The sequence below is a fragment of the Taeniopygia guttata genome, chromosome 2 (assembly GCF_048771995.1).
Source record: "Taeniopygia guttata chromosome 2, bTaeGut7.mat, whole genome shotgun sequence".
Lineage (NCBI taxonomy): Eukaryota > Metazoa > Chordata > Aves > Passeriformes > Estrildidae > Taeniopygia > Taeniopygia guttata.
In genome coordinates, this window is record NC_133026.1 from 36,150,018 (window position 1) to 36,178,010 (window position 27,993).

At 37.8% G+C, this 27,993-nt stretch overlaps 1 protein-coding gene across 10 annotated transcripts in view; it reads right to left on the reverse strand.

Moving 5' to 3' along the window:
• The window catches only part of TBC1D5 (TBC1 domain family member 5), a 317,122-nt gene extending 292,017 nt beyond the window's left edge, over nt 1-25,105 (reverse strand). For all 10 annotated transcript variants that reach the window (XM_032746741.3, XM_030264948.4, XM_030264947.4 and 7 more), the window contains exon 1: nt 24,875-25,105. The gene's annotated coding sequence lies outside the window, so the exon portion shown is untranslated. The remainder of the gene's footprint in view (nt 1-24,874) is intronic.
• Nucleotides 25,106-27,993: the final 2,888 nt, after the last annotated feature.

Consider the following 27,993-nt stretch of genomic DNA (forward strand, 5'->3'; position numbering starts at 1 on the left):
TGTGACAGAGTACAACATTACATTTAAGATCCTTATTTTTCAAGCTACATGCTTAAGACCAAAGGGTTCCTCTGTTGTCATCACTAAATATATTAACTGAACTGGTTTGGTTTGGTTTTTTACAGGGCTGAAAACTTAAACTTTGCAATTAAAATTTTATTTTGGATGCCCTATTTCTGGAAACATAAAATAAAAAATTAAAAATTGCACACATTTTCAAGTGAAGAATTGACTACCTTCTAAGATTATACAAAGTGCAATCATTACCTTCCACAATTAATAGTTGTTGTTCTTTATGTCTATTCATATAAAAGAGTGGATATTGTATCTTACTCTCAAAGATTAGATCACATCTTGTTCTGTAGAAGGGCTCTCCCAATTTACGCCTTAATTGCTGTTGTACTAACTGATCATGCACCAATTTTGATAAAGCAAGAGCTGCTGGATCCCTTCCTTTCTCAGCATATTTTTAGACCAATATAGATATTTAATTTCTGCAAAATGAAGAATCTTTCAATTTCTATAAATAACTGAATGAGGTGCAGAGGCTATTAAACTTTTATTCAGGTGAGCTTTGTGCACTTCAAATTCTGCTACTATTCTCTTTTAGTCTGGTAGCTAATTTCAAGTTAGATTTATCCACTGAGATTCTGAGACATTCTCCACAACAAAATGAGACACTAGCATACTCATATAGATACACAATGCTTATTCAAGTTCTTGCAATGGACCAGGAACAGAAGAAATTCAAAGTCACATTGCACAGCCGTGAATAAGCACTTTAACCCCTAAAACACTTTCATGGACTTCTCTGATTTTTAAAAAGTCTTGATTTCACACTAAACATAGCGAGAAAGTTAGTGAATATATGATGGGATTCTGTTGCTTGCTTAATAGCTGTTTTCCTTAAACTAAGGTTTGCCAACATAACAAATACCAATAAAGCAAATAAATTCTCTTCAATCTTTCTGGGAAAGATTGAAACAACTGGGAAACTGGGAAACAACTTCTTGGCCCTCAACAGATCTTGGTTTTAATTCTGAACACAATGAGAAAGTCTGCAGGTCTGCAAAAAGAAGAAATACATTCTACTATAATCACTAACCCCATTTGAACACCACAGATGTATGTGCAGAAAGACCCTGGTTTCTCTTCTACAATTCAGTGCTATGAGTTAACCACCTTGAAGACAGACTGTAAGATTAATACTTTTGTAGCTGAGGCAGATTTTAAGATAAATGGAAAGGCGATGTAAAGATCCTATACTTATATGTGAAACTCCAATATAAACAGCCAGAAGAAAATAGTAGGAAATATAAGAAAAATACACTATTAAAATCTACATATGTTTTTTACATGTAAATACCTAATCAACTTAGAAAATAGATATAATTCCAAGTTTCTAAACATGTTTTCTATCCCCACTTCTCTTTGAACTCGACTATTAATAATTACAAACCTGGTCATGTCAGCTATGAAGAAACAACTACATTACCTATGGGCTGAGTGAGCAAAAAAAATCCTGATCTGACTAATAAATATGGCACATTCATTTACATCACAGTAAATGGGGTGACACCAAGCTGCCAATCAGTCAGTAGTGGGGTTCTGCAGGGCTCCATTCTAGGCCAATGCTCTTCAGTGTCTTCATAAATTATTTGGATGCAGGACACAAATGTATACTGAGTTTGCTGACAACACTAAATTGGGAGGAGCTGTTGACTCCTTCCATAGCAGAGAGGCCTTGTAGAATCATGTTAGCAAATTAAAGGGCTTGGCAATCATCAGCTGTATGACAATTTACAAGGGCAAATGCTGGAATCTGCAGCAACCAGGGCAACCCTGGATGTATGGACAGACTGGGGAATGAGAGGCTGGACAGTAGCCCTTTGGAAAAGGACTAGGGGTCCTAGTCAATGGTGAATTGAATACGAAGCAGCAGTGCCCAGGCAGCCAGGATGGTCAATTGTGTCCTGGGATTGCATCCAGGACAGCACTGCCAGCTGGGTAAAGGAGGGGATTGTCCTGTTCTGCTCTGCACTGGGGTGGCCTCATCTTGAACACTGCGTGCAGTTTTGGGCACCTCAATAGAAGGAAGACACAAAGCTATTAGAGAGCGCAGAGGGCCACAAGGAGGACGCAGGGTCTTGAGGGGAAGGCATACAAAGAGCAGCTGAGGTCACTTGGTTTGTTCAGCCTGGAGGAAACTGATGGAAGATCTGCAGTTACAACTTCCTTGTGAAGGGAAGTGGAGAAGCAGGCACTGATCTCTTCTCTGTGATGATCTGTGACAGGATGAGAGGGAATGGCCTGGAGTTGTGTCAGGGGAGGTTTAGATATTGGTTTTTGGATATTTGAGAAATGTTCTTCACCCAGAGGGTGGCTGGGCATTGGAAAAGGCTCCCCAGGGAAGTGGTCACAGCATTAAGCCTGACAGAGTTCAAGAAGCATTTGGACAACGCTCTCAGGTACGCAGTGTGACTCTTGGGGCTGTACTGTGAAGGGCGGGGAGTTTGACCTGATGATCAGTGTGGGTCCCTTCCAACTCAGGATATTCTTTGATTCTGTGATTCATTTAAGTTACAATTTATATAAACATCTTCACAAGATGCCTGAACCTAGATTAAAGTACAAACAAAAGAAAATACTGTTTACAACTCACTATTTTTAAACAGTAAGTTAATTGCTCATCTTGAAGATTGATGATTAGAAGTAGCAGATTATTAACAATATTCATGGTATTTACTAAAAACTCAGAGGAAGCAAAGAATAGAAAGCAACTGGTGATACTTCCTGATGACAACTTTTATACGAAGAATTGCAGCTACAATAAATTCCACAGTTAAAGGTTAAATTAAGGCTATGTGTAGAAAGAAGACCAATAAAACACATTCTGGGAAATGAGAAAATAGTGTACCTAAAAAATGTCCAGTTCTAAGACAAACATGAGTTCAGGGATTCCAAGCCACCATCCAGAGACTTTTGCTCACTGAGACTATTAAGGGAAATTTTGACTGGGACAGCTGAGTGAAAAAAATCTGGAAAGTCAGTATGAGAGTGGCTTAGTATCCAACAGTCTACACATAAGCTTAAATCACAGACATGAAGGTGAATCAATGAAACCACTTACTATACTTCATCTGTGGCAAAGTAATGTGTCCTCTAGCACTATTTCATGAAGAAGAAATAATCATGAAAATGAGTACATTGAATACAGCTAGTAGCGAAGTTTAGTTACCTGTATTATTCAGAGGTGATCGTATTTGATCAGATATGATCAAAAATCATCAGGGATAAGGGTCTTCTATTGTCCTTGATGTAGAAAGTATAGTCTTTAGGATGTTTTGTTAACTTCATACCAAAAACATTTAACTACTTTGAAACTCACTGTATAACCTCAACAAAGAAAAAATATATTCTCAATCAGCTGCATCAGTTCTGTACAGCAATATGAACTCCAGTAAAGGTGCAAGGCATGGAAGGAAAAATACCAAAAAATGGGAACAGAGGGAGGACAAAAGAAAATATTGATCATTTTGATGACAAATTAATCTATGTCCACACACAGACAATCTAGATGTGATAAAAATCGTATTCATAAAAACTCTAAGTGTCAATTTGTGAAACAGAAAACATTATACCACCTCCAAGATGTTTAATTTCTACCAATACTTGCCCTCCCTAAATGTCATTCTATTTTATCATGGTGACTGAATTACAACTAACTTGATAGCATTAAGAAATAGATTAATAAGAATAACATCATTTTGCTTGCATAAAACCAGCCCACTGCTTGGATGCTGCCTGTCATAACAAAGTGGCACATGAATACTGCGTAAGTGGCCAAGTGCCTCTTCTCACATGAAGAGACATTTGAGACTCCCAGTGTCACCAGGAGAACTATGCCTTGTGGCACCCAAATGGACAAAACATACAAACCCCACTGCTAAGTGAAATGAAAAGATGCACAGTTTCTCTTTGAACAAGTACACTATTTTACACAAAATCATCAAGTTACTGAATGCAAACCACAGCAGAAAACTGCTGCAAATTTCATCCTGTTAGTGGATACATGAATTTAGGGAAGAAGATGTAAGTATCATCACAGAAGGGTAAAATTGCTGGGTTTTATTTTAAACATTTAAACTCAACATTTTAACTTAAACATTTAAGAGTGATTTTAGTCTGTAAGTTTTACATCTCTTGCTACCTGAAACTGGCGATCCAAGTGTCTATAATAGCGCATTTGAAATGCTGAGTTATATTAATCTCATACTAACTATAGCAGTTCAATTTCAACAAATTTCTCAGGGTTTTTGCATATTGCTGAATAAATGACTCTGGAATTAGCTTACTTTTCTTGGAGGCATTATATGAGATTATTTCTTAGTCTCCTCCTCTTTGATTTAGTACACATCTTCAGATAATTTATTAATGTTCTGGATATCTCATTCATCATCTATTATTACTAGTGTCATAAATTAGAGGAATGGAACAAAGCACTGGACTATATGCTTTTTCTACATTCATCAATAAAACAGCTCTATCTCTGTTAGCAAACACTCTGCAAAGTAGCTGGTTTATCCACTAAGATAAGATCAGGAGCAATTTTTAAACTCAAATTCCAAAACAGATTAGATTTATAGTATAAGAGGCTATTAATTAAATAAAAATCAGGACTTCACTTTAAAATATAAAAGGCTAGAAATAGCTGGTCTGCAAAACACAAAAGCAAATGTCAGACACTGATATGTCTTCTAAAATACTTAGATGAATTAGAAATCTGATAAATGCCAGTTTTACTGGAAAAATGAATTAATTGTTAAAAGTCCTATAATTTTGTCAGCATACTATAAAACATTAAAGACAAGGAAATATTCAACCAATAGAAATTCAAATGTCAACATTTAAATCAGTGGTAATATTACTCAAGAAGACAAGTTGCCTGGACTGGTGCTAAGTAGGAAAGATGAAATTCCTTGCCTTTTTGCTTTTGCTTTTTTCTTTCTGTTTTGTTTGTTTTTACACTCTAAACATAAATAAGATTGGAAAATACAATTGTGGAAATTTCATAATATTTTCAAGATAATGGACATTAGTAGGAATCATAATAAATTACATAGCAGTATACTATTCTACATAAAGTACTTTAAAAGAGACAGAATTAACATTATTATGGAAACATTAACTACTTACTTTAAATGCATTATGCCTGCATTAAATTACATACTTGAATGAAATCTGAATATCCAAAAAATCAGTTTTTGTTTTACGTAGAGACTGTTGATATATTTTGTACACATTCACTGTTTACATTCAACTAAATCTCTCATTAAGACAAATTAGTATTTTGCATGATGTAACAATACTGCACTCACCTCTTTCTAATTGTTTGTTGAAAATATTTAAGCCAGGGTTAGGACTTCATCAATGGAATGAGATACAGAATTCAAGTTCTTATAATATAGAAGAAAAGAACTCCAAATGTTAGATTGGAAGTGGATAAAATGCTTCCAATAGCAACTGTGTATCTAATTTCTACAGGGGAAGAAATTCTTTCATTTTTAGGCACTACAGATTAGGTATTTCAGGCTCCAATATGACCTGAAAACAACATAATAAAAGTTTCCAAGTAAATTAAAAGTTTCTTAGAGAAAAGACCCTCATTATTTTCTTTATAGAACCTTCACTAGCTGTAGCAACTGATTATTAATAAAACATATTTGTACCAATCAATGCCTTTTAAAGCTAATTCAACTCAACACAGTTACACTCTCCTATAGTTACAACTAACAGTGGAACAGAAAATTAACTATATGAGCTGCACCTTTTGTTAGTCTCCAGTTTGATCAGTTTGGCAATGATTGTACCTCTTATTCAATCTACAAAGGCAGTTTGCAATTAAAAAGAACCTTATCATTACATGATGAAAATAAGTAGTACCCTCTTTTTACTACAATGCACTTGGTTTGAGGACTTATATAAAGGAGAGATGCCAATCCCTTCTCTGAGTGAGAGCAGCCATTTGAACTCTCTTATCTCTGCCTCATTTCAGATAAAAATGCACTGTCAGGAAAATGATGAAAATTAATCTTCTCTCCCACAATTATGATATTTACCCATTAGGAGGTTCCCTGAATTCCATTTTTAGTCTTGGTGAATTTCTAACTTCCACAATGGGAAACTTAATTAGACAACAGACTATAAGCAAGTCATACCCAAAATGTCCAGCAGCAATCTAGAAGTAACAGTTGCAAGATAATTCTCTGGTGAAAAAGGACTTCATTGAATCCGATCTCTCATGACCAACGCAATTGCTCTAGCAACTGAGGGAATAGTCAAAAAAAAGGAAGTGTTGGCAACAGCAACATTCCCTCGTGCAAGAGTTTCCTTGACTTAGAATTTTCAAAATATCTGAGATTTCTTTCCCTTCCTGTCTTTTTGTTTACTTAGTGAAACACTTATGTTTCTGTGAATTCTTAACAGAAATTCAAATCAGGGAACATACATGGTTAATTTACTTCAGACCAACTTCAATGTATTAACCTCGGGAAGCATGGAAGAAGGTTTTTCTTTTCCTCATCCCAAAGATATTATTACTTCCTTATCTAGAACTTTACAACAAAATCCCAGTGAAGGGTAACTACATTATTTTCCAGACAAATAAGCAGGTAACCTGTTCCATATTCTAAATATACAATTTGTTGGTGATAGATTTTAACATTAATTAATGATTGTAAAAAAGTACTGAAAAATCATGGAAAAAATGCTTCAGTCATCCCATATGGAATGTGGAATACAAGAGTCAAATTTCCTTAAATAATTATGCAAACATAATTTTCCTTTATCTCTTGCTACCTGATTCTCATAACCTTCAGATTTGCTGAAAATACCATCAATGAAGAAAAAGTTGCATGCTGAATAGACAGCAACTAACCACCAAGAAGTAAACAAAAATAACATTTCTTTGGTTAGGACTCAGAACAAAATTAATGGAATTCTGAATTAAATAATTTCTCTTTTTAGATTTATTTTTATTGTAGGTTCTGCAAGACACAAAATTGCGTCTTCTTTTTAACATAACATATCAGGAAGGCTTCAGATATTTATATGCCTGCTAGATAGGATCACTACTTGTAAATGTTGATTCTTAACTTGATTTTAAGGGACATCACTGTTACATTCTCTACTTAAGAGAAATTACATGAAATTTAAAACTTTGCTTCTCAGCAACACGGTATTCTCTAAATTGTACTAGTACAGTTGAGTACCTATTCTCAGACATGTTTTTAAGTCCCATGTATTAGAACATTCATTCATGTAGTTGATCAGAAGCACATGTAGTCCTGCAATTATCTAAAACATTTATCACTGGGACAAAATGCTAAGCAGGATACTTGAAATCCTGTTACCACAAAGCAGTGGTTAAATGCAAGAGGAGAACTGGGAAGATGGCATTCTGAAGCAAGCAGACAGGTAGCAGCGGAGGGCCAAAGACAACAATAGCAGGACCAAAGACAAACCCCTCCACAGAGTGCTGTGAAACGAATTTCCTCACCTCAATTATTACCACTAGTAAAGAAGTTTACTACAGCTACATAATTTAACAACTGTTAAACCAGCACTGCTAAATTCAGAATCCAGTAAAAACATACTACAAATTGTCGCAAAGAAATAGGGCTTGTTTACTCCTCATTACAGTGTCAGTGAGTCAAAGAGTTGATTTTAAACAACAAAAGCCTGACAGACGAAAATGCCACCAGCTCTGTCAGACTCCTGCAAGAGAAAGTCAAGGCTCAAATGATTGCGTTGATCTTTGACTGAAACTGTAAAACAAGTCAGTTTCTTCAAAGCCAAACATAACACTGAAGCCAACAATAAGGAATGTTTTAGTTTTTTCCACACAACGAATTTTTTAATGTCATGAGCTCTGGAAGTTTTTAATCACACTAAAAAAGCATCAGCAAAGGAAATGCATATGACCCAGGCCCATAAGCAATCACAGGACTGGTTTTCCTGACTAATCTTATTTTCTCTTCTTTCACTTAAATTCCAGTATCAATACTTCTTAATAATAGACACTCTCAAATTTTTTACCAGCTTTCAACCCACATTTTCTTTCACTAACTAAATCTGAAAACTATTTCGTATTTATTTAATGACTAAATTCCAAAGTATCTGTATTTTATTAGTCACATGGAAACTGGAGTGCTACCCACAAGACTTCAAGATAAACATTTCACTGACACAGATCAGAATCAAAAATTCATCCCATTTAAATACTAACAGCCTTAAGACACATTATTTTATTATTTTAATTTAAATAAATGTAATTGAAAATATTGTGTTTACTGTTCAGAAGTGATTCTTAGTTATCCTTCCTGAACTCCTGATTCTCAGTATGACCACGTATATCTTACATAAGTCTTCTCATTCCTTTTTGAAAAAGTCTACATTCACTAAATGCCTCTCAATGTATGTTCCAGCATAATTTTATAGCTTATTTATTAAGATTTCTGCTGATACTCATCAAAAATCAGATCCATCAATGTTTACTTTCTAATTTTAGACCTAAATTCATTTGAAGTAAAATTTTAACCCATACAAAGGAAACTGATTTTTACATACTACAGATATCATAAGCCCCACAGAAGAGTAACAGCAGAAATTAAGTAAATGACGGGAATCAGAGCCAGAAACACTGGACAGACAAATACTTTAATTTAACCAACGGCTGCACAATCTCTTCTTCCACCACTCACCTGCAGTAAATTTATCTTGATTATAACTATATTGGTCAGTTCAAGTTTGTTTAGCTGCAGGTCTTTCCATCACTGACATCAACAGTGAAGTCACTAAGGACTTAAAAGTATAAATCAATTTTGTCTTCCTGGAACAAATCTTAAGCATCTAGAAGCTCAGGACCCCAGTATTTGACTTCAGGAACTAAGTGCTTAGTAGGCATCTGGAAAGTAATGAATTACTTCACTTAGCTGTACCAGCACTTTATTATCCATTTTACGTAAGAATTCATAATGATAACAAGTGTATTGCTTGGCATGGAGCAAAACCATGCAGGCAACCAACTGATATTTCCTCTGACCCCTGTCAGATCAATTAATTTTGGTAACAGAGACAAATGCCTTCAGAACAGTGGAGCAAGACAACAGAATTCCTCTAAAATTATAGAAACAGAAAAGAATATATACTGTGAAGATGTGGAAAAGGTTTTAACAATAATTCACTGAAGTAATTCTCTGTACCACTAGTAAAGCTGTTTTCAGTAATGTACAGCATGCTACATTCTTTATAGTAAATAATACTTTATAGTAAAACAATTTCATGACATCATATACCTGCCAGAAAAAGATGACATAGGCTACTTATCCAGAATGCTTGCCATTACAAATATTTCATTTCAACAGAATAGACTTGTTTAGGTTGGAAAACACATTTAAGATCATCAAATACAACCATTAACACTGCCAAACCTACCATGTTCACAAGTGCCACATCCACAAATCTTTTAAATACCCCAGGGATAGTGACCCAACCATTTTCCCTGGGAGCCCGTTTCAGTGCTTCACAAATCTTTTGGTGAAGAAATTTTTCCTAAAACCTAATCTAAACTTTCCCCAGCACAACTGGAGGGTGCCTCCTCTTGTCCCATCACTTGTTACCTGCAGAAGAAATTACCCCCACCTGCACACGACCTCTTTCAGGTAGTTGTAGAGAGCAATAAGGCACTCCTCATCCCACGGCTAAACAACCCCAGCTCCCTCAGCCACTTCTCATGCACTCCAGACCCTTCACCAGCTTCACTGTCCTTCTCTGGACTTAGTCCAGACCAACGTGTTTCTTTTACACAGGATTCGAGGTGTAGCCTCACCAGCGCCAAGTGCAGGGGGACAATCACTGCCCTGATCCTGCTGGCCATGCTACTGCTGATACAGGCCAGGATGCCAGTGGCGTTTTTGGCCACCTGGACACATATTGGCTCATGTTCAGCTGCTGTAAACCAGCATCCCCAGGCCCTTTTCCTCCAGGCAGCTCTCCAGCCACTCTGCCTCAGCCTGTAGCACTGCCTAGGGAATGATGTGACTCAATGGCAGGACCTGGCACTTGCTCTTGTTGAACCTCAGACCACTGGCCTCAGCCCATCAATCCAGCCTGTCAAGATCCTTCTGCAGAGCCTTCCCACCCTCCAGCAGATCAACATTCCTGCCCAACATGGTGTCAGCTGCAAACTTACTGAGAGTCTACTCCATTCCTTCATCCATACCCTTTATAAAGGTATTAAACAGGGCTTGTCCCACTACTCAGCTCTGGGGACACCACTGTGATCTGTCACCAGCTGAATTAACTTCATTCACCACCATTCCCTGCACCTGGCCAGCCAAACCATTTTTACCCAGTAAATCATCTGCTTATCCAAGCCATGAGCAGCCAGTTTCTCCAGGAGAATGCTGTGGGAAACAATGGCAAAGCCCTGAAGTCTAGGTAGACAACATCCACAGCCCTTCCCTCATCCAGTATGCAGGTCACTTTGTCACAGAGATCAGGTTGGCCAGACAGGACTTGCCTTTTCATAAGCACATACTGACTGGCTGGGTCTGATCATGAGGTTGCCCCATACATGTCATGTGATGACATTCAAGACAAATGCCTTAAATTCAAACTTTTTAACCTTAAATTTGCACAGACAATACTTTCTATGAAAAGAAAATAGCTCATCTAATGAGATCAGTTAAAATCCAAAATCTAAACACAAAGCCAAGTCAACCATAAACAGCAGGAATAATACCCATGTAATTTTTATATCTTGTATACTTCTACTAATGTAAAACACATTAATTTAGAAAATGTAATGCAAAGTTAACATTTTTTATTATAAGGGATTACCTTCAGGGTCAAAAGAGTTCCACTCTGAATAAATTTCACACAATCTTAAAAAGAAAAAATAAATCTGCTGCATTTCTATTTACTAGTCACATGATAAGACAATGTGAAGTTTACATCATTCAAGGATTATCAAGATAGCTGTGTGTTTAATTATCAGTCAGTAACCAGTCAAAGCCCTAGTTATTCATTCATCCTCCTTTATTCCACATGTTGAACTAGAGACTCCTTGAATAAAAATTCTCACTTCACTTACTGTAAACCTGATCAAGTATACAAAGTTCAAAGGTCTAATTTACTTTTACTTCTGTGAATTTCAAAACTTTGTTGTGCTCTCACAGTTTAAATCTAAGAATGGACCATTTCATTAGCTGTAATACAGAACCAGCTGCCATAACATTGTCTTTATCCACAAATCAGTCACTGAGGTTAGCAATTCCTAACAAGCAGACTTTAGTTTAGAATCACAAAACCACAGAATATCCTGATTTGGAAGGAACTCACATGGATAACGGAGTCCAGCTGCTGGCCCTGCACAGGACACACCAAGAATCATACCATGTGCTGTCCAAACACTTCCTGAACACTGTCAGGCTTGGTGCTATGACCATTCCCCTGAGGAGCCTGTTCCAGTGCTCAAACACTCTCTGGGTGAAGAACCTTTCCCTGACAATAACTGCAGTCCAACTACAGAAGTGTAGGAAATTCCTAATGACCTATGGTAGCAGTACCAGCATAGGTAAAGAAAGCCCATGTAGTGAACAGAATCATTCCTGGCATTTTTTGTCTATGTACGTTTCGATGCTGTTTAGGAATGGCAGCAGTTTTCTGGCCTGAATGCTCCAGACACCTTCTTAAGATCAAGACTCATTGAAAGCAAAGAGATAATTTGCTTATAATAGTGTGCATATAGATAAGGTTTACATATCTGATATAGAATTCTAAAATGCTTATATGTATGCACAGAATCTCTTATACTGACTAAATACTGAGACTCTCCCAGCTTTATGAAAGAGATGTAAATGAAAAAATAATCAACAACCTTTTTTTAGTTCTCAAGAGACTTAAGAGAACAGGCAGTACTTGAAACACATTTCATGAACTGTCATAAGCAAGACAGATTGACTGACATAAGATCCACCACAGCTGTGAGGTCAAATATGCATAAGTACATGTATGACTATTTCAATTAATGAACGAAAAACGTTTTTCCTAGTCAGCAACACATTACCAATTGGCCTTATATCAGCCTTACTGAACATTAAAGGTGTGATAATCAGGTGTATAATGAAAAAACCAAAGCAAAAAGAGAATTCAGTTTTGGGCAGAACACGATCAGAGGACTTCCAACTGAACAAAGTAGAGGTGATTGGTTTAAGCCATGTTGAGTCTAAGATTTCCATTGTGCATAGTCAACAAACTGGGACTAAATACAGATGTAGCTATTCCAACCTAGTACAGTATTGGGGTTTATTTGCTTATACTTTTTGATGGACATTTCCATTTAGATTTCCTGCCAAATGTCATTTGGTGGGACCACAACATGCACAGTGGGGCAGGCACTGAGGAGCCTCTCATGGTTACCAAAAACTTGTCCTATTTCTGCAGAAAGGCATTTCAAATGGGCAGAGGGAAACAAAAATTCAACTTCAATCTCACTTTATCATTGTCACTCCCTCAAGACCTAGAGCCATTCCACCATCAAGATGCAGCTGCATTCCTAATAAGGGGCAGATAAACTCCATGTCAGGCCTTTTCAATTTGAGAGCTCATATAGCAATTCTCCTCAAGCGACCAGATCAGCCTAAGACAGAGGAAGTTTGCAGGTTTCTTTGTTTAGTTTTTTGCTTTTATCACAGTATTAATAAAATAACTAGTCTTTCAAGGGCCGTTGTAATTTATACATGGCCATGGATGCAGTAATGCCAAGCACAGTTCGGGGCAGTCAGATGATCTGTGACCAGCTGTCATAGACAACAGAGGTTACAGCAGGGTGTTGAACTTTGAGCTCTTGCTCTAAGAAAGTCCACTTCAGAAACACTGAAGAAGATGGATGGCACAGCTAGAGCTCTGAAAGGAAGATATAAAAGTGAATGCCCAGCATGGAAGAGAAACCATCTCCCACTTATGCAAGAAGACAGATACCACTTAGTTGTTTTTTTTTTTCATTTGTTTACCTGTACAGGCAATTAGAAAGTCTACTTGCATTACATTTTCACTTCACTGTCATCTTTTACCTGTGACTTCAAGTCACTGTATCACAACAGTGGCAGGGACTTTCAGAGGAATTGACAGTTTTTGAGGCCTCAGCGTCAGAAAAAGGCAAATGTCACATGAAAGTAAAAATACTTTGAAACATTCCCTTAAATTAGTGAAACTACAGAAATGTATCTCAAGTTATGGAAAAGAGGTTAGTATATCAAGAGGGACTACATGGAAAGTCACAGTATCCAGCGAATGCTATAAATAGACAGCAATGTATCATGACAAACCCATTACTAGCTACTAAAACAAAATTCTGGAACTGACACTGCTTTCAGTTCCTTCAAAACAAAGCAAATTAACAGGAATAAAATTGGCATGGCCATAACATTTCACCAAGCAAAATTCTTAACTCTACATAGGAATTAGTCTCAAGTGAAATGTCAGTTAATTTATTGCTGTCAGTTCAGGATACATTGCAATGATGAAATCATTGCAAAATGTAACTCAGGACTTTGAAAGATAAATTCTTTCACACTGAAAAAATGAAACTGCTACCCAACCTTCACTAACTCTGAAGTTAACTTGAATGGTAATTTTGAGAGTTGTCTGGTCTGGGCAAGTAAGAAACATTAGCTGAAATATCATATTAGCAATTTGGAGACTTGCTGGCAACTTGAGTAGTTTGGGGTTTTTTTAGATGAAATAGTGTAGATGGTATACTGAGCACATCAGAAAGAGTGTCAGCGTCAGCTTAATGTTATTTACTGCTACAGATATATTTCTTTCTAAAGTAAATTGAATGTTTGAGACAAATGAGAAATCCTTGACCACTTTTCCCTCTCACTATCAAATACATCTATGTCATCATTTTTACTACTCAGGTTCAAAACAAGATCTACATAAGCTCCTCTTCATTTTCTAATATATTCAGATCTCATCTGAAACTTCATCATTATTCTTGTTGTTTTGTATAAGACCTATACATATAAGAGTCAATAAGAATCAAAAATTCTCATTTAACCCACTTACTCGTGAGATTCAGCTTGCCTCCCAGTCAACCCATACAGTGCAGTTTCTAAAATGCTCATCTCACTGGTTGCCAAAGTTTTCAATGACTGTAAAGACAGTCCTCTTGAATGATCAAGCTTCTCATCAGCATTTTTACATTCTTCTTCTTGTTTGCATCTTTATCATTGCATACCACCACACAATAATGGAAGACAACATGAATAAAAAAAAACCTTTAGAAGCCTGTTTTCCACTACTACTACAAATACAGTAGGCCAATACAGTCTATTTCAATGCCTAATGCTGTATCTTTACTCGTAGTGTATTTGTTCTTCCTTGCCCGCATTTCTTTTCTAGTGAGCAGTTATGTGGTGCTGAGCTGTCGACTGTGGTTAAACCACAACACCACCCTAAAATTATTTCTGCTGCAGCTGCATCTCCTCATGGCTTGAAAACACAGAAGCATGTGCTTGACATGCACGAAAATCAGGCAAACAAAATGTTGACACATACTCTGTAAAACAGCAAAACAAAAAAGAGAAATGGCCAGTTTGACACACTTTCTGTGTTGCTGGATTTGATTTTATTCCATGTTTCCAGAAGAATCTTAAAAGAATGCATAGCTTCTTTCATGCTTGTGAAAGTCCATGGCTGTAAGCATTAGGACAAAGTAGAACTGCAAAAGGAAAGAGGGATCTACAATAAATGTTCTTTGTTTTAAAAAAAAAAAAAAGAGAGAGAAAAAGAAAAAAAATGTTATTAAACTTTATATTGAAGGTTTTCCTCTTAAACCCACTGATCTAAGTCCTTGTCATCCTTTTTCTAGCCACACATTGTTATTTTTCAGCTCATTCTGCCTGACCTAGGCTGATCCATTACTTCTGGAGGAGGACAGGATGAGTCTGAAGATTTTTAGTGTAACAGAAAATACAAGTTTACCCCAAGTATAACTGAAAGCTAATTCAAAACACTGGGAAAAGACTGATTATCTGTGTTAGAAGGTATCTAACATGCTGAGGGACTAAATGATAATTAACAGCAGCTCTACAAGACTAAGCACTCCAGTCAACATACAAGAACTATAGCATGAGTCTAAGAATACACTTTTATCCCAGTCTTGGTAAGATGTTACAAATAGTAAAATTACATTCACTCAGCCCACATTTGCCTTCTTCTCAGATAAAATTACTTACAGTGGAAATTATAACCATGACTGATCATACACTATTACTGTAAATTAATGTAAAAATCCAGTCTCCCCCAACAGCAGTGAAACAGCAACAGTTCTAACACTCCTAGCATATGTCATTTTTGAACACTTGAATATTGACTTATAGGGAGAACTACGTATTTTTCATCTAATATACAAGAATTTTGACAGTTCATTAAAAAATTGCTAAAGACCAGAATAAAAGTGTTTAACATAACGAAAAACAAGGTAGGACTTCTTCCACTCACTGAGGCTTCAGAGTGCACAGGAGTGCAATAAAGTAAGATAGCATCTTAGCAGGATTTGCAACAGGTGACAGCACCACTTGGACATTCTGTATCTATACCTCAATCCATCCCAGCTGTGCAAAATGTCAAAGTGGAGCTGCATGTTCAGTGACAGTAGCTGCTGTCCTTTCCTCCTCCCCACTCAGTTTTGTAACGACTGAACCTTGTGACAAACTGATTTGGAATTTGTGGGAAAAGACAGCATGACTGCATCAAATAGATGTCTGACATCATTACCATAATCTATAGCTATTAAGAATTAACATTAACTTGTATCTGTCTAATACATGCTTCATTTTGTTCTCAGGTACTTAATTCCTCACACTTCCCCACAAAGAATGTACTTAAGGCTCAAGATAAAAGTTGTAAGAGACAAAAGACTGGCCAGCTTTTCCATCTCTGCAGACTGAAATTTGATGCTATATCTTGAAGGTGTGTCAAATCAGCCATCAACTTTAGTGGTCAAAGGTGGGAACCAAAAGTGTAAGAGTTGGGACTAAAGCACAAATCCAAAAATTCTACTAGGCAAAACCGATCCTGACTACAGAAGGTAATCTCGTAAGAAAGGGACCAAGAACACATTATTTATACTGCCTTTACAGTTTTTTTAACAAATCTATATAGGAATGAATTTTTAGTCCGAAAAGAAAACTGCCTGAAACAAACTTACTTAAAGTAATACACCAAATATGAAGTAAAATTTCAAAGGGCATTTCATGATGATGTGTTTCTCCAGAAAATTGTGAATTAAATTCACAAACAAAAGGTGAAATTTACCCTCATTCACAAAATGTCCTCATTTAATTCTCATTCGCTGCTACCTTTGAAAAGTACACTTGAAAAAAAAAAATTCAACAAGTCCTAACTGTAATGCAGACACTTCAACAATCTAAAATGACAGGTTTTTTATTCCTCTGGGTTTATTTCTCAAGGCACCATCTTCTTACTGAATGCTTTAAATTGTTTTATGCACAATGCACACATGCCACTCATATTTGGAAGAAACCTTTCCACTGACTGGAACATGAATTTCCTCTTACTACAGGAAGTCAGCAACTTCCTGCTTATTGCCCTTTCCTCTGCTTGCACTTGCTCACTGTTCTTTCAACCAGCCACAAAAATTAAACTTACAGGTATCCAGATTTTTGCATACTTAAAAATAAAATAATATCTTCAAAATTATCTGCTATATATTTTCATGAAGTACAAAAACTGGCAGAAACAACCAGGGTAAGTTTTACATAGAGATGTGAATCTTACAGTTCAAAGGAATTCAAAACTTTGTCCCATTAGCCTAGACTGCTCAACACATTGTACATAAAGGTTATGGGGTATAATGAACTTTAAAAGGTATTGTCACAAGCAGCACCAGGTTTAGACTGAAAAAACCAAACCAAACTATATAGATATATATAAGAATTGCCCAGTTACATATTTGAATTTATTAACTTCTCCTTAAAATTCAAATGTATATTTATTAGCATCATAGGCCTAAGTGTAAATGATGTGAATTCAAAGTATGTCAGGCCCAAAGGAGGAGAAACACTATGCTACTGCGTCATGAATAACTGAAAAACAAACAAGGCACCCACATATTTTTCTTAAGTATGTGGTGCTGACAAAACTAACAGGCTGTAAATTCAGCAGGTGCCCAAGTCACTGTTCTGAAAGCATATGTAAGTTTTATAAGAAGCAAGACATACAAATCGAACACAAGTATCAGCAGAGAGCCACTCATCTCACTAAATAAATTAATAATGCCATTATCATTCCCAGCACAATCATCAAGTATCCTATCAGATATACATTAAGAGAAGTATACTAAATGTTTACTTCCATTTGTCCCATAAGCATTAGATCTATTCTCCTTGTATCACAGAAACCCAGAATTGGTTTGGGTCGGAAAGGATCTTAAAGATCATCTAGTTCAATCCCTCCAGCTGGAGCATGGACACTTTTCCCCAAACCAGTCTGTTCAGGGCCTCGCTCAGCCTGATGTGGGACACGTCCATTAAGGGAACATTCACAAGTTCTCCAGGCAACCTGCTCTAGTGCCTCACCACCCTCATAGTGGAAAAATTCTTCCTAACACCTGATCTAATGCTACCCTACTGCAGTCTGAAGTCATCGCTCCTTGTCCTATTCAATGCATGCTCTTGTAAAAAAATCCCTCTCCAGCTTTCTTGGAGGTCCCCTTTGGGTCCTGAAAAGCTGCTCTAAGGCCTCCCTGGTGTGTTCTCCTGCCCAGGCAGAACAGACCCAACTCTCTGAGCCCGTCTTCACAAGAGAGGTGCTCCAGCTCTCTACGTCATCTTTGTGGTCCTCCTCTGAACTTGCTGAGGTCAGAGTTATATCTTGCTCAGATACAGCAGGTAGCTAAATAGGTATCTATATAGCAGGTAGATATACAGGTATCTATAGCTAGATATAGCAGGTTCTCTATTATGACTAGTCTTTCACTCTACTTATCAAACTATTTTTACATTGCTTACTATTTAACATGTTTAAATTACCTTTAATTTCTCCCATTTAACCAGTGCATTTAAAATTTCAGATTTATTCAGTACTTTACAATGCACTCCTGTATTAGCAGGGATGAGATAGTATAAAATCTGGGTTTACTGAATCTTTTCCTTTGAGCTGTTGTTTGGCCTTGACTAAGTCACTTTCCTCTCACAGAAATATATTAATGCTATTTTCATTTATAGATTAAAGGCTCTACAAAACTACTAAACATTAATAATGAATAATCCAACAAGGTACAAGAAATCAAAGTACCAACTCGACACTGGATCCTCTTATTCAGTTTTATACTGCAAGCAAGCATGCTGATATAAGCATGATAATGAAATAAACATGAAACACCACCTAAGGCTCTAAAGTCTCTAGTTTTAAAAGAGGTCCAACTTACATGGGAAAGGTCAGTGGGAACACTTACAAAAACTTTTAAAGCAGAAATTATAAAGAAACTAATAACTTTTAAAGATAATAATATTAATTTTGAAAGAGAATCTGTTGGGAAAGATCTGAAAATATAACTACACTGCAGCTTGCAAGACTTCAATTAGTAAAATATAGGCAGATCTTTCACCAGATATAAATGTTTCATTACTCTGAGCAATGACAGGTAGGAAAAAAAGAGGGTTGAGGAAAGAGTGCACTTATGCACATAATACTGGATGCAGGAGCCACTGGTCACATCCACCACTGTTAATGGGAAATATCAGCATCCAGAATACAACCATCTTCATCAACACCATGCGAAATAAATGAAGCTAAAAAATATAACTAAATGGCCAGCATGCTGGCAAATCAAACTGCTTGTTGACACATCTAAAGCATAGCAGATAAGAAATGATTATCAGTGTTGCTCAAGTAATGACTGAGCATTAAGCTACTCTAAGAATTGAGGAAAGAGTGCTGAGCATGGCACTGGGAAGGTAGATTATAAACACAGCATTGTCAAACAGCTACATATTACCATGGATAAAGAAAACATCCACCTATATAAAATTAACTACCAACAAGAAAATTATTATGTCTAACAAAACTTGGGGTCAACATTGTAAACCCTTATAAACTGACAGGAATTTGAGGAGCTCCATGGTATGGCAGTTAATCCACAATTGGCAAGTAACTTCAGTAACTTTTAAATGAAGTAACTACATTTAAAACATCTGCTGTTGGCCACTAAGTCACAAGAAAATGGCCTGGATGAAAATTCATCTAACAGCATGTAGAATTCTTACACTAACATTACAGTGAAGTCTAAATGCCAAAAGTTTACTTCTATAGTTCTAGAAATATTCTTTAAAACTTTGAAAAATTTTCATCCCTTTCCTAAATTCAAGTCTACTCTCCATGTGCAGCACACAATTATACTTCTTCCCAACACAATAAAGAAAAGGCCAAAGGCCCACTTGTGCAAAGCTCAGAGACTACATGAAAATAACATAATTTATGAAGCAGGCACAATACAAGTTTCAAGAAACATCATTCAGATATTCATTACCTAATAATTCAGAACCAAAGGATCTTGACTGCATGTGGGCCTAAGGGTTAAATACGCCAGCTCACTCAGAAGATGGCGATAATAGAGGACTGCTACAGACCATCAGCTCAAACTAGAGAACAGCAGGAACTTTATTTTTGGAAGCCCTATTTTTAATGTGCTGAAAGAAAAAGGTCAAACTGTAGTCTTTAATACTGAAACCTAGTATCTCAGGATCTTAAGCTGTCAACAATAAAAACATCTGTTTTTAAAAACTATTAGCAACAGTTTTCCAAGAGCACTCACCATAACCAAAGGAATTATCATATATTCCGTTATAAGAGCTACAATGAGTAAGTCACTAGAGTAGACACTGGACATAGTCTAAGAATTACTGATCATGATCAAATTACTTAGCCAAATAGAGATTATTGAGTTTTATATAAACATGCAACACACGACAATGCTCATATTCCTGAGTTTTTAAACTTTCAGAAGCAAAAAAAGTGTTATGAACAAAATTAATTGGGAAGAAAAATCTTAGAAAAATGTGAAAACAGAAACATCCATGGCTTTTATCTTTGGTCAGGCAATTCTACAGCTAGCAAAAGGATGAATCTTGTACAGTTTTGGCTACAGCTCAGCCTAATTTCTCAAAACCTCGACAAGTAAATTAAAAAAAAAAAATTAAAAGCAAATTAAAAAAAACAAGCAGGATCAACAACTTAGAACAGGGGACGCTGGATCACCATTAGTATAAGCTACTGTTGCAGAGTGTAGAAAGTCAGAGACACAAAATATCCACCCATGGCACCTCAACAATAACAGGGGCCCATAACTAGACAGAGGTGGCACAAGTGTTAAAAATTGTTAGGACGGATCAAAAACAGTCAAAAAATACTTTCATTCTATAGTTGGAAAGATTCAAAATGGTATAATTGTATCATATTATATTGATTTTCCTTCCAACTCATTTGTTAAGCAGATGTTTCAGATCAGATGTTAAAAAACATTGTGAGAAAAACATTTTAAATCAGCACACTTGTTAAACTTATCTCAGAGTCCTAGAGTCTCAGAGTCCTAGAGTAGTCAGCCCAGCAAATCTTTGATCTGTTGATGCTCTTTTAAAACTACATATTTGAAAATCTCTATGTGTCTTTAAATGCTAGGGACTGCCACCATGCCAAGGAGTGAAAACACAGTGTCAAAGGGACGAATCAAGTTTAAGGCAGTCTGATATGATAGAGAATTCAGATGAGATAACAAGAACTAAGGAAAGACAGATGCATTCAAATGTATTCAAACAATAATTGCATGCCTTATTTTTAAATAGTGGCAAAGATGAATCACTGAAACAAGTCATCCAGAAAAGTAAATGGTAGATTCTCAGTATCTTGATACACCATAAAAAAAAAAAAAAAAAAAAAAAAAAAAAAAAGTTTAGCCCACCAGAAGTTCAGAAATCAAACCCATTGAGACACAAACTGATGCTGTAATACATTTAAGGTGAAATGCTCATGTGTTAAGATAGATGCAGTAGTTAATGCAAGTCAACTTAAAAAAGCACGTGAACTTTTCACATACACAACTAGATTAATTAGTAGCATGGTAGTAATGGCCTTTAATAAACCTAAAATAACTATTTGCCAGCTCATTAACAGAACAAAAAGCCCTCCAAATTAAATAGTACAGAAGGATAATGTTGGGGGTTTTTAAATAGAACACCATGGTACTGTCTCATTTCTGTTTCATTCAATTCAGTATCAGTAACACCTGATTCTTCCCAATATTCTCGAACTAATTTCAAAGAGACTTCAGGTCATGTTACAAGTCAGTGCTTTTGAGAACTCTACATCTAACCATTAACAGAGGCAGAATACCCATTTCTATTCTGTTTGGTAACTCATCAACTTTTATGCAAGATAAATACTAAACGTTCAATGTTCATCTCCAAGGTTCGGATGTAGTTTGACTAACTACTCCAGCTCGGATCTTGCTGTCACAGTTACAAATATAATCAACTGTTTCTCCTCAGGTACTGTCAAACACGGATTCAGGTAAGATTCAGAGAAACCACACTTTTTTCTATTCAATGTCATTTAAAAAAGCAGGAATTACTAGATTATTATGGGGGACCTCAAACTACATTATTTTCAAGTCCTTTTGGTGAAAGTAGTTGATCACAGAAGTTGCAACATCAGAAAAATAATGTCACTTGGTTAAGTGATAAAAACATTCTTAAATAAAACAAAGACCACAGTAACAACTTTCCTAAAAGCTGGAAATGGTACCAGTTATGCCTTTTGGAGGTCAAAATCAGAGTTCAAGCCTCACCAATGTAACAACCAAACACAGTCAAGCAACTCCTTCTATCATGTTTAACAGTCCTCCTCCACCTCCTCCTCCTCCAAAAGCACAGATCACCCAACGATGTTTTTATAGACTACAGACTTAACTGTTTTGGGCCCTTTCCTGGGCCAGAAGAAAAAGCACACAAAACCTACAGCTTATTTGCTTCAGAGCAGTGTAGAGCGTAAGTCAAACAGTTTAGATAACATAGCACATTTGCACTCAGCAGACATCACTGGCTCCTGATCCAAAATGCTCTTACATGTGCTAATCAACAAAGCCTCCAACGGACTAGGAACTGATTATCTTAGAAACTGTCTATCCTCTACAATTCTCAGCAACAGCTGTTGTCAATTACAGCAGCATACCTAACAGTTTAAGATAAAACTCCTAAGGATGGAGCATGAAGTAAACTTTTTAAGACTTCATCAACAGAATTTCTTTCAGGGTAAAGTGTAAACCAGTTCTTTGCACAGCCCTTCCCCAGTGAAAAATGAAGTTGTAATAGCAACAACCTGGAGACAGCAAAGATGATCTCTACACTGGCATAAAAAACAGGGAGGCAGAGAATGTATAACACATTTCCACCAAATCACACTCTTCCTGCACATCAGTACAAAGTAACAAAGTCTAAAAGATTCAAGTGCAAACAAAAGAGAAAAGCACAATGTTCAAGTAAAGCCATCATGGTTATGTAAAGAAGGAAAAATGTGAGAGAAATGTTTTCACTTACATTTCTCAAAGGTAACTGCCCTTCCCACAGGCGGCTAAGTACTTTCAGAAAACCTCTGAACTAATTTTGTGGGGCAAGTAAGCTTTGCTAATATTGCAGCTTAAAAAGAAAAACTGTTTGTAAACATCAAGTTTCTGGCTTTTCTCAGATTTACAAGAAGGCAAAATGAAGTAAAACATGCAAGAATCCCATCAGTTTAATTAATCATGGACCAAAACTACCAGTAGAAGCCTCACTTAGTCACCTTTCCATCCAAAAAGCTGGAAAATAGCCTCCTGTTTTCATCTTACTGACAAAAGGATGCCATTAGTATCTTTTCAAATGTTCAGTTTTCCCAGGAATTTACCATATCTGTAGTATCTAAATTATGAAGCCATCATAAAATCTAAGGAGGGGAAATATGCTCCATCTTTCTAAGATGCACTGACACATCCAGCAATTGCTTATGTTCTCATACGTTGCTATGCACTGAAATTCACCATGTGAGTTCGCAGCCCATACAGCTCCAGTTGTTGGCTCAATAGCAAAGTTGTCAATTTCAAGTAAGAAAATATACAAAAAAAAGTTTTGAAATTCACCAGTTTATTTGGAATAGGCTCTGTTTGTTTACCTGGCAGTCTGAACTTTGATTTCAACACAGTATTAATTTTAACAGCTTCAGCAATCACTACTATTTATATACATCCATATATACATCCTTGCAGCTACAGCATTTAGGTCAAATGCGGGCCACGTGTCAGTAAAATAAATAAATAAATAAATAAAAAAGTCTGACAACTGGTAATCACAATTGTGTTAACTCACAATTACAGTTACTACACTAACAAAAAGAAAAAAAATTACTGGTTTCAAAAATATAATCCATTATCACCCACAAACAATATAAATTTCTTATTGTCCCATTTTATATTTTACGGTATTTCAACTTGTGAGTTGCAACTGTAACAGTGGATGATGATTTAGAGAGAGAGATGGAATCTTGGACTAATCTAACTGAATATTTAATGAACCTCAAATTCTTAAAAATATTTTCAGCAACAATCAGCCGACATATAATATGAATGTATTTTGGAATCTTTAGATTCCACAAAGTATTACCAGTAAATATCTGAACTAATGTGTGACAAGTAACAAAACTGACATAAAAGAACTTCAATGAAGTTTCTTTAGTCTGTAAAGAGACTTATGTGGTGCTTTTTAACCAAGTTTCAGAGCTTTGTAAGGGAAGGTAACCAGGATTACTGAGAGTCAAATGGGAAATGGATACTGTGGAACTGAGTCGCAGAGCTGGAAGTGTATTCTTTTCTCCCAAGTGCCATCCCAGTACATTTTGTACATGATTCTTTACATGTATACCTCTTTCATGAGTATACCATCAAAGCAATGCTATGCCAGCATGATGGAACAACTGTTTCTTAAAAGCAAACCATAAAGCCTCCAGGATGTGTAATACCACAGGGCATGTAGCTAAGTGAACTACTGATGGGTACAGTACAGCAATCTCACTGTATGAAACTCTCAAACAGCTAAAATGTGTTAATTGCAGCACACAGAAATGCAAACTTCTACACCACTTGAACTGCAGTATCCCAAAGAAAAACACGTGTGATGGTTAAACATCTACCACTGATGGCAATGGACAGCTAGCACAGACTGAGTCAGGTAGGTGAGAGCAGGGAGGTAGGCTCTGGGGCAGGAAAACTGAAGGGAACGCAAGCTGCTTCTAAAAAGTCTTTTTTGAAGGCCTGGAGGGAAAAAAAAATAACCATGAAGACCTTCAACTTCCCTCTTCAGCCATCGGAATCACCAACAATTAAAAAAAAAAAGCCAACAAACCAACCCAGAGGGGGAAACCTTGTGACAGATCTGCCTCCTCCCTCCCTGCTCTCACCTCCGGCAGCGGGGCTGTGGCTGCACAGCTCCCTGCCGGGGATCACCTGCCCTGGGCGCGCCCCGGGCGGCCGCCGCTCCCGGCGGGACCCCGCGGGAGGAGGGCGGGCGAGGCCGCGGAGCGGCGGCGGCGCGGGGCGCGCAGGCCTCGGCGCCCCCCCGGCCCCGCCGCCGCCACTGACGGCCGGGGAAGGGGCTCGGCGGGGTCCGGGGCGAGGGGCGGCGCACTGCGGCTGCGGGGCGGCCGGCGGGGAGGGGGGCAAGCGGGTGAAGGGGAGCAGATGCTCTGGGGCTGGTTTTACCTGCTGCTGCTGCTGCCTGCAGTGGTATGAAGATCTGGCTCAGCCTCTCTCTCTCCCTCCCCGCCTCCCTCCTTCCTCCCCTCCCGCCCTCCCTCCCTGCGGCTCGGAGCGGCGCACAGACCCCAGTGCCGGCCCGACGCCCTGCGAGGGACGCGGGGCAGGGGGAGGCGGTGGGGGAGACCCGGGGAAGGGAAGGGAAGGGGAAGGACTCCTGCCCGCCCGCGGGGACGCGCGGTGGCACCGCCCCGCTCCCGCCGCGCAGGCGCCCGAGCCCGCGGCCGCCCGGCGCCTGCTCCCGGTTCCTGCTCGGAGCTCCCGCTGCCCGCGGCCGCCGGGGCTGCGGGGAGCTGCTGGAAGGGGAAGGGCGAGCGTGGGGCTGCCCGCGGGGCTTGGCCGGTGCCCGCTTCTCGCCACCGCGCTGGGCAGCAGCAGAAGGGCGGCGGGGTTGCTCGGAATCGGGAGGGTTTGCGTCTCTTCGGGGCCTTTCGGCCTCTTGAGGAAGCCCGATCTGTTTGTATTTACATAAAGCGTGCGTAGAGTGCACTTAGCAGTCACGCAGTGCGTGCTGAGGGGTGGGGGGAAGGGGTTTAAAATGAAGGTAGTTGGAAATGGGGCTGTATCATCGCTCCTTGGGGGCGCCTGGCCGGGTTCGGAGAGCTCGGGAAGGAGTGAAGTGCTGGGCCGGGGCTCGGGGCGGCCCCAGCAGCGGGGTCACCGAGCGCGGCCCTGCAGCCCCGCGGCAGTTCACTGCGACACTCGCGTCCCTTCCTAAGCACGCGTGGATCGCTGGCACGCGATTGGGATCAGTCAGAAAGATCTCGTACTTAAGGCTTGGAAAATCCGGTAAACGTGCCGCTTACTTGGCTTACTTGGCATCAGCCCTTCATTAACGTGAAGGGATGCGAACAGAGGAGCCCCAAGTATTGAAGAGTTTATTTTTCTTGCAAAAACAGCCTGCAAGACGTGCATTTATGCAAGCGTTTGAAGGTGTCGTGAAGCACCTTGTAATTTAGGTTGCTCCTTGTGACCATTTTGCAGTTTCTCATTATGTATCACGATGCACTATGTATCCAAGCTTTTCTTTGGAGACACCAGTACAAGACAGAAGGGGAAACCAGAGACATACTACATTATAGATGTAGCTGAAGCAGAAAAATTATTTGAACCTGAGTCTTGGAAAAATAAGCCTAAAACCGGCATGTTTGACTATTAGAACATACTTCAAGGTAACATAGGAATAAAGACGATTAATCTGAGATACACCTACAAATGAAACAGCAATAAAACTTTTTAAGTTCAATAACAACTGCATGATGAATATATTATATCTAATCTCTGAAGATATTTTTTATAATTCCCTTGATTCCCAGAAAGGAACTTTTTTTGCTGTTTGGGTGATTTCAGGGCAAGATAATCAGCCTATCTATGTGGTTTTGCCAAAGACATTAGAGAGGAAATCTTAACTCCATGTCAGTCTACAGATGTTTTTGATTCCCAGATGTTTGATTAAGAAAAGACACCAAAGTAGGTTCCGGCCTGCTGATGATAGTGTTTTACAGCTATACATTTACATTTTTTGCTACATCAGATTGTTTAAAGTAGAAAGAGCCATTTAAAGTTAAATTGTTGGTAGATTTAAAACTAAAAAGCTCAGGACAAAAAACAAATGAAGTCATGAGAATTTCCTTGCATGTCCGTATGTTCATTAATTTCACACACATCCTTTCATTTTCTGTTTGCAATAAAAATTTTCTGTTTGTCTCTCCTTACATTTATTTTACGTTAAAGCAGATCTTGATATTAAAAAAGCCAAGCAGTCAAGCATGTAATTTTTTCTAGTAATACCATGTTTTGAATAACTTGAACAGCTCAGTGATGAAAATACTATTTTGTTCAACACAGGGCATAGCATTTGGTTTAGAAATAATACAGCCATCTACAGTCAGCTTGTATATATCACAGTGACCTGTCCACTATAAATACATGGAAGTTCCTATTTTCTGTTTTGCAATACTGTGCATTTTAGTTAAGAACATGTGCAAAAGTAGCATGTGTTTGGGAGGTGAAATATCAATGTGAAGAATTATATATCACATTATGTGTTGAAGATATGGGTGTATAGACAGGGCTCATTAGGTAAAATTCGTATTGAAAGTATCGAGACCTTTTCTTTATAAGCCTGCAAATTCGTGCTGCTGTTTAAGAAAGGGAAGTGTGCACCTGCCTTTGGCACATATTCCCACTGAGTCCTCAAGTCAGGTAATTGCGAGTTGTCTAAATAACTGCTGGAATAATTATATGAGCATAGGATATCTAGCTGTGTGTGCACTTAGGGGATGTCTTAAAAAATTTGGGCCCTCTCAGTATTCTCAATATGAAAATTATCCCATGGACAATAAAAGCTGGGACAAAAGCCATCAGGAAAAACAACAGCAGAATCTGCCAAAAGTAGTTATTCTTGTTTCATTGGCAATCAATTGTTAGGCTAATCATAACATTTAGAGTGCCATTTTAAGCAAGAATGGAAGTTCCACCCCTAAATTGAAACATTGTAAAGAAGTTAATCCCTTCTTTTTATGAACCAATAAAGAGGAAAATAAATCCCAAATATTACTAATTTCTGTATTTTCAAGATTAAGGAGGGTTAAGTTCAATCTACTTAGTTTATGTTCACAATATATCCTACTGCAGAGTCACAAGTTGAGGTGTATAAATTCGTGTATGTGAAGAAAATATTTCTTGTATTAGGTGTTGACTGAAATATTTTTGAGGTTATAATTTTTTTTTCCAATTTTACTTGGCTGTACATTGCAATTTTGAAGAGTCCTTGTTTATATTTAGTTATGTTTTTGGTAGGGTTCTTCTTTTAAGTAGTCTGGTCTCTGATCTGGCTATGGTTTATACACACATCTCATGTGTATGCAGTGTATGTAGCAAAAAATTCATATGTTGCTTGCCGGCATTTTAGTTTCTGGTCCTTGGGAGGAAAGAGGGTAGCCCAGCTTCATTATCAGCTATTGAATAAAGCCATTATATGCATATGAACTAGTTAGGAGGATTTCATATAGTTTGAAAAAGATAATATAGATTTGCCAATTAAATAAAATATAAAGCAAAAT